We start from the raw sequence: 12,375 nt of genomic DNA on the forward strand, positions 1-12,375 counted from the left end.
CGCAATCGGGAAGCTGCCGCCCAGGGGCCGCCCGGGAGCGTAGGTGTGCGCATGCGCCCTTCGGTCCGCGTGAGACCCTGGCCCGGTCCCAGGGGCGTCAGGGCGGAGTGAGCAGAGGGTTTCTGCAGCTTGGCCTGACCCGTAAGTCCTCATCTGTGCCTTTTAAAATGCCGTTGGTAGTCTGCTAAATTTTTATATCCCCAGTTCCAGTCTCGTACGTCTACCACGGCCTTTTGAGCCCAACACGTCTTAAACAGACTTGCTTCTCCGTGGTTCTCAGTGACCAAAACAGCTGGACGGAGCGAAACCTGGCGGCCCTCCTGCCGCGACAGCGACACTGACCGGGCCGCGACTCACGGCCGTGCCCGGCCCTGGAACTTCTGCACCCCCGTCCTAAATGATGGTCTCCCCGTTTCCAAGCCCTCCTCACAAATCCTTTATCCACACACCTGCTGCAACGAACTTTTAAAGACAGTTGGCTAAATTCACTCTTGCTTCAAGCCCTCCGGTAGGTCCCCGTCACAACACCCATCGAGACTGAACTTTATTGTGTCTTCCAAGGCCTGGTGTGATCTGCTTTTCTCGACACGTTTATCCACCACAGATTGTATTCTCCAAAAATGGCTGCAGTAATAGCTCCTATCCCGCCTCGGGCTTGAAGAATCTTGCCAGTTCCACATCAAGAGACAGAGTCTAATTCCACTCCCCTTCCATCTGGGTGGATTGGTTGACTCACTTGTAACTCATGGAATGTGCTGAAAGTGATGCTGTGGCTTCTTAGCTAGCTCATAAAATGTAATCCAACAGCATCCTTGTTAGCCTTGGAGACCTGAGCCCCTGGAAGGAAGTCTGGGTGCCCCGACGCTGCCGTGCTGTGAAGAAGCCCAAACTAGACCACATGGAAAGACCATAAAACGATGTGAAGGGGCGGGGGAGGGAGATGCCCCAGCTGCTCCAGTTCCCACTTTACCACATCCAGCCATAGTCTGACTGCAGCAGCAGGAGAAACCACTGCCCGCCACACAGTCTCACCCAGCCAAGCCCTTCCTGAGTTCTTGACTCAAAGAAATTGTAAGAAATAATAAAATGACTATAATAGTTGACATTATGAAGTTTTGGGGTGATAAGATACGCAGCAACAGGTAACTGGAACATCGGGTTTTTATTTTAACTATTCTCATATGTATGAAGTCATATTTCCCTGTGGTTGTAGGTGCCATTTCCCTGAGGACTAATGGTTTGAGCACTTTTTCAACTGCTTTTTTGGCCATTTGTAGATCTGTTGAAGGCTTTTCCCATTTTGTAATTGGAATGTTTTTATTTTTAGTGTCAATTTGTAGGAGCTCTTTACATGTCTTGGATATAAATCCTTTCTCAGTTTTATGGCTGCAAAGATATTTTTCCAGGGTTGCAGCTTGTTGTTTATTCTCCTAATAGTGTCTTTTGATAAGCTGACATCTTAAATTCTAAAATTAAAGATGCTAAATTTGGGGATCCCTGGGTGGCTCAGCGATTTCGCGCCTGCCTTTGGCCCAGGGCGCGATCCTGGAGTCCCGGGATCGAGTCCCGGGATCGAGTCCCGCATCAGGCTCCCAGCATGGAGCCTGTTTCTCCCTCTGCCTGTGTCTCTGTCTCTGTCTCTCTCATAAATAAATAAAAATAAATCTTAAAAAAAAATAAAATGCTAAATTTATTTTAGCAGGTTTTTTGTTTTTTTTTTTTTTCCTTTTGTATCTTGCCCAAGGAGTCTTCCCTTCCTTCTTGTCACAGAGATAGTCTTCTGTTTTCTTCAAGAAGCTTTATGGTTCTGGGGTTTCAGGTTAGGTCCATGATCCACCTCAATTTAATTTTGTGAATAAAGTCAGATAAATGTCAAGATTCATTTTTTCCCATTGTTTTTAAAGATTTTATTTATTTATTCATGAGAGACACAGAGAGAAAGGCAGAGACACAGGCAGAAGGAGAAGCAGGCTCCATGCAGGGAGCCCGATGTGGGACTTGATCCCAGGGCCCTGGGATCACGCCCAGAGCCAAAGGCAGATGCTCAACCTCTGAGCCACCCAGGCATCCCGACTTGGCACTTTTTTTTGAAAATCAACTATTTATGTATGAATCCATTTCTGGATTCTGTTCTGTTCCATCAATTTATCTGTCTCTCCTCCCACTGATACCACACTGTCCTGGTTACTGTAAGCTTTATAGTAAATGTTGGTGTCAGGTAGTGTATGTCCTCCAGCTCTGTTCATTTTGAAGATTGTTTTGACTATTGTAGAGCCTTTGCTTTTCCATATACATTTTCTTTTTTAAGATTTTACTTATTTATTCATGAGAGAGAAAAAGAGAGAGAGAGAGAGAGGCAGAGACACAGGCAGAGGGAGAGGCTTCCCACAAGGAGCCCAAAGTGGGACTCAATCCCTGATCCCAGGATCACACCCTGAGATGAAGATAGATGCTCAACTGCTGAGCCACCCAGGCATTCCTTTCCATATACATTTTCAAATGATCTTGTCTATTTCTTCAAAATAACCTGCTGGGGGTTTGATGTTGATTGCATCGGATCTATCAAGTTTGGTACTCTTTTTCTCAGTAATGACAGTCATTAATATTGCTCCACACACAGGCATGTGTGGACACATTACTCTGTAAGGGATCCTTCTGTTATTCTGTATGTGTGTCCTCAGTCTCCTCAGACACTGGCAAGCTCCCTAATGTGTCCAGCACAACTCTGTACATGATGAGTGCTTGGAATCTACCTCTTGCCTGTCTGATTTTGTCCCTAAGAGCTAAGTGAAATGTAAATGACAGAGATCCTTCGTGCAAATGATCACCTGCTAGAGGAGATGTCATGGTTTGCTTTCTAGGCACCCTGCCCTTCTCACCCTGGTGCTTGTAGACAGGTGCTTGGAAAGGCTAGCTTCTCTTGCTTTCCAAGAAAGGCTGGCATATCTTCCCTGTCAGTTGTTCCTCCTTGCCTGGATGCTCATCTGGCAGGATGCAGCTTGACTGTTTCTATTTAGTGAAGGTTGTATTGAGGTTATGTTGAGCCAGCCAGTTAGCTTCGAAAGAGAAAACTCACATCCAGCAAAGGAATACATTTTTTTAAATGTTTTATTTATTTATTCATGAGAGACGCAGAGAGAGGCAGAGACGCAGGCAGAGGGAGAAGCAGGCTCCATGCAGGGAGCGTGACGTGGGACTCGATCTTGGGTCTCCAGGATCATGCCCTGGGCTGAAGGCAGCGCTAAACTGCTGAGCCACCCGGGCTGCCCAGGAATCCTTTTTAAAAAAGATTTTATTTATTCATTTATTTGAGAGAGAGACAGAGAAAGAGTGTGAATAGGGGGAGGAGCCGAGGGAAAGAAACAGGCAGACTCTCTGCTGAGTGGGGAGCTCAGTGCACGGCTCAATCCCACAACCCTGAGATCATGACCTGAGCCAAAATCAAGAGTTGGATGCTTAACTGACTGAGCCACCCAGGGGTCCCCTGTTTTAAAAAATATTGGTTGATTGATTGATTGATTGACAGAGAGTGGGAAAGAAAGAGAAGAACACAAGTGGGGGTAGGGGCAGAGGGAGAGGGAGAGGATCTCAAACAGACTCCCATCTGAGCACAGAGCCTGATGAGGGTCTTGACTTGGTGCTAGATCCCAGGACCCTGAGATCATGATCTGATCTGAAATCAAGAGTCTGATGCTTAACTGGCTGAGCCACCCAGGCATCTCAGGAATACATTTTTGAATAATCATAAAAATTTCTTTCAAATAGAAATTGGGGAAGTATATCCAAATTTGATATGTGAGGAATCAGAAAGATGCAAAGTGACTTGCTCAACCTCTCTATGTTAATGAGGCCTGAAATTCCAGCTGAAGTAATATGATCTCTCTCTTTGGTGAGTTACAGGTAGAGACCACACCAGGTGGAGAGTCAGACAAAGGCAACTTTATTTGCAGCAAATAAAGAATCACGGGGAATAACTTCCAAAGCTATAACTTGCACTGCTGTGACTCCCTGAGCAATGGTGAGTGGGTCTTTTTTATTTAGGGTTAGGTTCAATATTCAGAAAGAGGAGTTTTGTCATTGTTTGTAGAGGTGGGCATAAGGTCACACATAGGTCTTAAGGAAATGTGCCCTAAGTGTGTACATACATTGTATGTTATGTTAATGAAGCTCAACTCCTCCTTGGGTGAAGATTTTAGCATCATATTTTAGCATTATAATGAGGTAGAGATAACTGTTGTACTAGGTCCATCTCCACAGTTGTGAGTCTTTGGTTGAACTCAAAGTGGTCTGAATGGTCAGGGCAGTTGTTATTCCTTAGAGGGTAGTTTTATTTTCTATCATAAGATGCTATGCCTGTGGGATTTTTTGCCTGGGTTAAAAGATAAGCTGGAGGGGCGCCTAGGTGGCTCAGCGGTTGAGTATCTGTTTTTGGCCCAGGGCGTGATCCTGAGTCCGGGGATCCCTTATTGGGTTCCCTGCAGGGGGCCTGCTTCTCCCTCTGCCTCTGTCTCTCTCTCTCTCTCTGTCTCTCATGAATAAATAAATAAAATCTTTAAAAAAAAAAAAAGGTAAGCTGGAAATTGGGCACCTGGCTGGCTCAGTCAGTAGAGTGTGCATGTCCTGATCTTGGGATTGTGAGTTCTAGCCCCACTTGCAGGTAGTGTTTACTTTAAAAAAAAAAAAAAAAAAAAAAAAAGCTGTAAAGAAAACAAAGGTGAATGGGTACACACACGTGGGCAGTAAAGGTCAGGTCTTGGAGTCTTGCTGGTGACAAAATCCACATTTCTAGTTCTACATCTCTTGCAGGAGAGCAGTCAATTTTACAATGATGTTCACTGACCGACAGAAGAGATGATAGTATTTTTTAATTGTTTCAGCTTCCTTGTTTATACTTTCTCCTTGTGGTGTCAGTGGTAGGTATTGTTTTGAGCACATAAAAGGTGAGGTTTCTTTATAAGGATTAAGTTTTTCCTTTGGCCAGCACTTGACTTGGCCATGTGTTGGAGAGCTTGTGACTCTATCCTTTCCTACTTGCCTGTTCAGTCTGGGTCCCTCCAGGTGGCTGGGCTGCTGGTTCCAGGTCTCTGCTCTGTCCTGCCCACTTTCTCCATGCTGTCAGTTTCTTTCCCAATGCTACCAGGTGGTTTCACTCTTCAGCAGCACCAGCCTTAGATGTGTGCAAGTAGAGACCCTGCCCTAGATCTTGTGCTTTGCAGGACCCTGCTCTGACTCTCCTCCAGCTATCTCCCTCCAAAAGGGACAGGAAGACCATGGAATCAAGTTTGGTCCTGCTCACCTAGTCTCTCTCCCCCATCCTTCAACCCATAATCTGAGTCTCTGGCATCTTGGACTTTATTGCACAAATAACCCCAGCCCATTTGTTGGGCCTGCCTCAGTCTCTTTTCTGAGTCTATCCTGCAGAGTTATCCTGGGCCAAGGGCAGCATAGATGGAAACTCCATAGGCAGACTGAGGTGTCCAGACCTATTCATTCAAGGACCTTGTCATTGCAGGATGGAGCTGGGAATGAGAAGATGAGTGGCAGGTCATGCGCTAGGTGCAAAACTCCAACAGCACTGAAATTTTTTTTTATTTTATTTTATTTTATTTTATTTTATTTTGTTTTATTTTATTGTTTTTTTGTTTTGGGCACTGAAATTTTTTTTTAAAGATTTATTTTTATTTATTTATTTATTTATTTATGATAGACATATATATATAGAGAGAGGCAGAGACACAGGCAGAGGGAGAAGCAGGCTCCATGCCGGGAGCCTGACACGGGACTCGATCCCGGGACTCCAGGATCGCGCTCTGGGCCAAAGGCAGGCGCGAAACCACTGAGCCACCCAGGGATTCCCTGGGCACTGAAATTTTAAAATAAAATCTAGCCTTCCAGATCATTATGAAGGTCTGTTTGTTAAGGTGGGAAATAGTACATAGTTTATTTAACAGTATGTCAATTTAATTTATGACTTTTAATGTTTAGATATATGGTATGTGGACCTCTGTTTCCACTCTTGCTTCGGGCTTCACAACTGTTAAGATCAGGTTTGCTGGGATCCTGGGGTGGCTCAGCGGTTAAGTGCCTGCCTTCAGCCCAGGGCATGATCCTGGAGTGCTGGGATCGAGTCCCACATCAGGCTCGCTGCATGGAGCCTGTTTCTCCCTCTGCCTGTGTCTCTGCCTCTCTTTCTCTCTGTGTCTCTCATGAATAAATAAATAAAATATTTTAAAAAAAGCAGGTTTGCTCTTTATTTTTCCTCCTTTTATTACCCACTCCAACCGCTTCCTGATTTTCACTTGTTAAATAACAAATATTCAACTGATTAAATTTGATTTGCTTTATTAATCTATTTGCTTTAAAGAAAATCTATAATTTGCTTTATTAATCTATTCATGAATTAAACAGCATCCCATCTAGCAAGTAGAGAGATGCTCCACTGAGCCAAATGAAAAAAGGTTTTTTAAAGGCAGGGAGAGGGGAAAAAGAGGGAAGGAAGGAAAGAAGAAAGGAAGAAAGGAAAGAAGGAGGGAAATTATTATTATTTTTTTGATACTTTATTTATTTAGGGACGCCTGGGTGGCTCAGCGGTTTAGCACCTGCCTTCAGCCCAGGGCATGATCCTGGAGTCCAGGGATCGAGTCCCGCATTGGGGTTCCTGTAAGGAGCCTGCTTCTCCCTCTGCCTGTGTCTCTGCCTATGTCTCTGTGTGTCTCTCATGAATAAATAAATAAAATCTTTAAAAAAAAAGATTTTATTTATTTATTTGAGAGAGAGCACATGAGGTGGGGAAGGGGCAGAAGGAGAGAGAGGGAGAATCCTCAAGTAGATTCCTCACTGAGTGGGGAGCCCCACATGGGGCTTGATCCCAGGACTCTGAAGTCATGACCTGAGCCCCCCAGGTACTCCATGAAGGAAGGAAATTATTAGCAAGGAATGCATTGTTTAGGCAAGATTGCCCTCCTAAGGGGAGTAGAAGGGTTGGTTCTATCAGTAAATTTCCTAATATTGACCAGGAAATTCCACGTTGGCTGCTTTAAAGGTTACATTCCTGGGGTTTGAAACTGCAGTTAGTTTAGGTATTAAGTCTTGGTTAGCTGACCTGGCCTAAGTGATGCCATTTTGGGACTGTGGTTTTCTTTTTTACACACTTCATACCTCACATTACTTTAAAAAAAAATTTTTTTTAAATATTTTATTTATTTATTCACGAGACACACACAGAGAGAGGCAGAGACACAGGCAGACGGGACTCGGACTCGATCCATGGAACTTCAGGATCACGCCCTGGGCTGAAGGCAGATGCTCCACCACTGAGCCACCCAGGCGTCCCCACAGAAAAAGTTAAAGGAAAACCCTACAATCAGTTGAATACATTGCACTCTATCCATATGGTAGACTCCCTGGGAGCTTCTGAAATAGAATGAGGTAGCTTGATTTAAACTGATTTTGGACAGAGGCCACATGGAGAATAGTGCAGAACAGTGTGAATGGTTTGCTCACACCTGCTACCCCTATCTTCACTTCCCTCCAAACCCACTGAGCTTGCTGCTTCTGCACCATGCTGAGATACCTCAGCTTGGGTCTTTATGCTTGCTGCCCCCAGAACACTCTTGCTCTAGATGTCTTGCCTTCATTCTAAAGGGTACCAGAATATGCCGCCCCAAAATATACCTCTTTGGAATATAGTTTATTTTGAGCTACAGGCCATTGAGAACTAGCAGACACGGGAAAAGCTCTAAAAAAGCTCTTGTAAGGGAAACTGACATTTATAACTGCAATTTATAGTCATAGAGATGTCTCCCTCTCCCATATCAGTAGAAGCAAACTCTTAATTCGAAGGAGTCACTGACTTAACTCTGCATAACAAACCTTACTAGACAACCAACCCTTGCTTACCTTATACTTCTCCTGGTCACCTTCCCCTATTCCCTCCCCACCTAAAAGCCCCAAATCCCTTTTCTTTTGTTTAGCCCAAGATAGTATATAAGCCTCAAGCACCTGGCCCCCTCCTTGAGCCACATTTTTTTTCTTTGTAAGCTGTGATGTGTAGGTAATTAAAACTTTTATTCTCCTGTAAATCTATCTTCTATCAGTTTAATTCACAGGTCCTAGCTAACAAAACTTGGAGGATTGAAAGAAAAAGCTGTTTCCTCCCCTACAATTCAAATATCACCTTCTGAGAAGCCTTTCCTGACTACTGTCCCTAACTGTCCTTTATTTTCCACCAGAACATTTGATCATCTTTTGACATCTACATCTAGTTGTTTGTGCCTCCTCTGTCTGTCTCTGCTAAAATATAAGCTGGAAATTTTGTTTTGTTCACTGTTGTACCTCCAACACCCAAAACACTGCTTGACATACAAGCACTCAATAAATACTTACTAGGGGGCTCCTGGCTGGCTCAGTCAGAGGAGCATGCAACTCTTGAACTTGAGGTGGTGAGTTTGAGCCCCACATAGGGTGTAGAAATTACTAAAAATAAATAAACTTTAAAATAAATAAATGTTTATTAAATAACACATATATGTAAAAAATATGTGCAACATATGGGGCACCTGGGTGGCTTAGTCAGTTGAGCATCTGACTCTTGATCTCAGCTCAGGTCCTAATCTCAGGGTCTTGAGTTCAAGCCCTGTATTGGGCTCCACGCTGGCATGGAGCATACTTTAAATAAATAAATATATATGTATATATATGTATGTATGTATGTATGTATGTATGACATAGTGCTAAAAGGATGTATAAGGGGATGCCTGAGTGGCTCAGTGGTTGAGCATCTGCCTTTGGCTCAGGGCATGATCCTGGGGTCCTGGGATGGAATTCTGCATCAGGCTCCCTGGAAGGGAGCCTGCTTATTCCTCTGCCTAAGTCTCTGCCTCTATGTCTCTCATGAGCAAACAAACAAACAAACAAACAAATAAATAAATAAATAAATGGATGTATAAAAATCAGGTAAAGTGATTGTTCTTTTTGAAAGGAGGGGAGAGACAGTTTTTACTTTATCTTCTTTTGTTATGCTTAACTTTATTCCCCAAAGCATATAATATTTTTTTTTTAATGATTTTTTTTTAGGGATGCCTGGGTTGCTCAGTGGTTGAGCATCTGCCTTCGGCTCAGGGCGTGATCCTGGGTTCTGGGATCTAGTCCCACATCAGGCTCCCTGCAGGGAGCCTGCTTCTCCCTCTGCCTATATCTCTGCCTCTCTCTCTCTCTCTCTCATGAATAAATAAATAAAATTTAAAAAATTTTTTTAAAAATTCTGTAAATTCTTCAATAGGAATAAGAATTTTATTAAACATTTTTTTAGGTATATGAATTTTAAAAACATGATTGAGGGCAGCCCCGGTGGCGCAGCGGTTTAGTGCCGCCTGCAGTCTGGGGTGTGATCCTGGAGATCCAGGATCGAGTCCCACATCAGGCTCCTGCATGGAGCCTGCTTCTCCCTCTGCCTGTGTCTCTGCCTCTCTCTCTCTCTCTGTGTCTCTCATGAATAAATAAATAAAATCTTAAAAAAAAAAACTTTCCTTTAAAAAAAAAAACGTGATTGAGTCCCATGATGGAATTAACTTTATTTTATGGGAATGAAAAGCAAACAAACTATGGTCAAATGTGACCACATAGATCAATCTTCAAATGTTGAGCAAAAAGTTGTAAAAGAATACAGATAACCCGGGATCCCTGGGTGGCTCAGCGGTTTAGCACCTGCCTTTGGCCCAGGGTGCAATCCTGGAGTCCCAGGATCAAGTCCCACATTGGGCTCCCGGCATGGAGCCTGCTTCTCTCTCTCTGCCTGTGTCTCTGCCTCTCTCTCTCTCTCTCTGTGTCTATCATGAATAGAAAAGAAAAAAAAAAGAATACAGATATACAAATCTATAGAGTTGGAAAGCAGATTAGTTTTTGCCAGAGGGTAGGAAGAAGGGAGAAACGGGAAGTAATTACTTAATGGATGTGAAGGTTTCTTTTAGCATGCTGAAAAATTTTGAAATTAGAGAGAAGTGGTGGTTGCCCCATACTGTGAATGCACTAACTGCCACTGTGCTGTAAAATGGTTAAAATGTAAGACTTTAAAATGGTTACTTGTATGTTATGTGAATTTCACCTTAATAAAAAAGGATAGAGAATGTTACCATTTACATAAAGTTTAAAGCACAATAAACCAATATTATATTTCATTTTAGGATGCACAGGTATATAGTAAGAGTATAAAGGAATGCAAGGAAACCAGAAACACTAAATTCTAGTTTTACTTCTGGAGGTTTGGGAGATGATCATGACCAGAAAGGCTATATACAAGGGGCTTCCACTTGTATTGGAAACATTCCACTGTATTGGAAACATTTCAGTAATTTTTTTTTTTTTTTGCAGGGGGATGCCTGGGTGGCTCAGTGGTTGAGCGTCTGCCTTCAGCTCAGGGCATGATCCTGGGGTCCAGGATCAAGTCCCCGCATCGGACTTTCTGCAGGGAGCCTGCTTCTTCCTCCGCCTATATCTCTGCCTCTCTCTCCCTCTCTGTCTCTCATGAATAAATAAATAAAATCTTAGAAAAAAAATTTTCTTTTTGTGGGACTTGATTCTAGCACCCTGAGATCATGACCTGAGTCAAAGGCAGATGCTTAACCACTGAGCCACCCAGGTGCTCCATCATTTTTTTAAAATTTTAAATTCTTTTTTTAAGTGATCTCTACATCCAACATGAGGCTTGAACTCATGACCAAGATCTCAACCATGCTCAAGAGTTACATGGTCTACTGACTGAGCCAGCCAGGTACCCCAGAAACATTTCATTTCTTAAGCTGAGCAGTGGGTACATTGTGTGTGTGTGTGTGTGTGTGTGTGTGTGTGTGTGTGTAATATATTTATTTTTTTTAGAGAAGGAGATGAGAGGAGAGAGAGAGAGAATCTTAAGCAGGCTCCATACCCAGTGCGGAGACAACATGGGCTTGATCTCACCAACCTGAGCTGAAACCAAGACTGAGCCACCCAGGTACCCCCATATATATATATATGTTATATTATTCCCTTATACCCTTTGGTATGTCTAAAATATTTTCTTTTGTTTTCAGATTTTTATTTTTGTTTACTCAAGTAATCTCTACACTCAACATGGACCTCGAACTCACCATCCTGAGGTTGAGTCTTATGCCCTTCTGACTAAGCCAGCCAGGTGCCCTTGTCTAAAATGTTTTCTAAGCATCGGACTCCCTGCAGGCAGCCTGCTTCTCCCTCTGCCTGTGTCTTTGCCTCTCTCTGTGTCTCTCATGAATAAATAAATAAAATCTTTAAAAAAAAAAGTTTTCTAAGCAATTCACAGCTTCACACAACTCCTGCCTGTACATTTCCTCAGGATCCTATTGGCTGCTGAATTGTGTTGCCTCAATCACATTGAAATCCCAACCCCCAGTATGTTTGAATGTGGCTGTATTTAGAGATAGGATCTTTAAAGTGGTAATAAATGAAAATGAGGATATTAGTGTGGGCTCTATTTCAGTGTGACTGGTATCATTATAATTAGGACACAGAAATGCACAGAGGGACAACCACATGAGGACACATCAAGCTGAGGGCTGTCTGTCTACAAGCCAAGGAGAGAGGCCTCTGAAGAAACCGCCCGTTAGCACCCTGATCTTGGACTTCTGCCCTCAAATAAATGTGGGAAATAAATTTCCATTGTTTAGCTCCCACAGTCCATGGTCTTTGTTGTAATAGCCTGAGTAGACTCGCATGTATTTTTGTCTTCTACCTTCCCCATGGGTCACAGCTTTACCTCCCCATTTCGGACTTTACCTCCTACCAGGCTCAGAGTGACTTCCTGGTATGTTTAGCCACCAAAGCAGACAAACATAGCACAGAAGAGAGTGGGATCTGCCATTGACTAGAATAATCCCATCTCCTGTTTTTAGCATTTTAACTAGTCTCTATACCCAAAGTGGGGCTTGAACTCAGGACCCTGAGATGAAGAGTCGCAACCTTTACTGACTGAGCTGGCCAGGCACCCCTTGTTCATAGCATTTTATTTATTTATTCATGAGAGATCCACACAGAGAGGCAGAGGCACAAGGCAGAGGAAGAAGCAGGCTCCATGCAGGGAGCCTGATGTGGGACTCAATCCCGGGACTCCAGGATCACCCCCTGGGTGGGAGGCAGGCGCCAAACCGCTGAGCCACCCAGGTATCCTGTTCTTAGCATTTTAAAAACCCATCGTCAGACCTGAGCCCAGACCATGTAGGAGCTGGGGTTCCAGAGGGAGAAACTGGCATGAAAATGCTGGGAGTTGGGAGAACTGTTTGGGCTGACCAAAGGCCTGGGGTTGGGGAAGCCACCCAGCTACCCACCCACCCCCACCCTGGCTGGCTACATCAGGTGCTAGTTACT

The 12,375-nt window shown here is 43.6% G+C and overlaps 1 long non-coding RNA gene across 3 annotated transcripts; it reads left to right on the plus strand.

Annotated features, from left to right (window-relative positions):
• Positions 1-29: 29 nt before the first annotated feature.
• LOC111097455 lies at positions 30-11,814 on the plus strand. Of its 3 annotated transcripts, XR_005364754.1 has the most exons (4): positions 30-1,142; positions 3,901-4,018; positions 10,679-10,768; positions 10,873-10,931. It is a non-coding gene; the product is annotated as an uncharacterized LOC111097455 (long non-coding RNA). The 3 variants fall into 3 exon arrangements; XR_005364755.1 differs by lacking the exons at positions 10,679-10,768; positions 10,873-10,931 and adding an exon at positions 11,067-11,814; XR_005364753.1 differs by lacking the exon at positions 10,679-10,768 and having other exon boundaries at positions 10,873-10,932.
• Positions 11,815-12,375: the final 561 nt, after the last annotated feature.

The sequence above is a fragment of the Canis lupus genome, chromosome 9, assembly GCF_011100685.1.
Source record: "Canis lupus familiaris isolate Mischka breed German Shepherd chromosome 9, alternate assembly UU_Cfam_GSD_1.0, whole genome shotgun sequence".
Classification (NCBI taxonomy): Eukaryota; Metazoa; Chordata; class Mammalia; order Carnivora; family Canidae; genus Canis; species Canis lupus.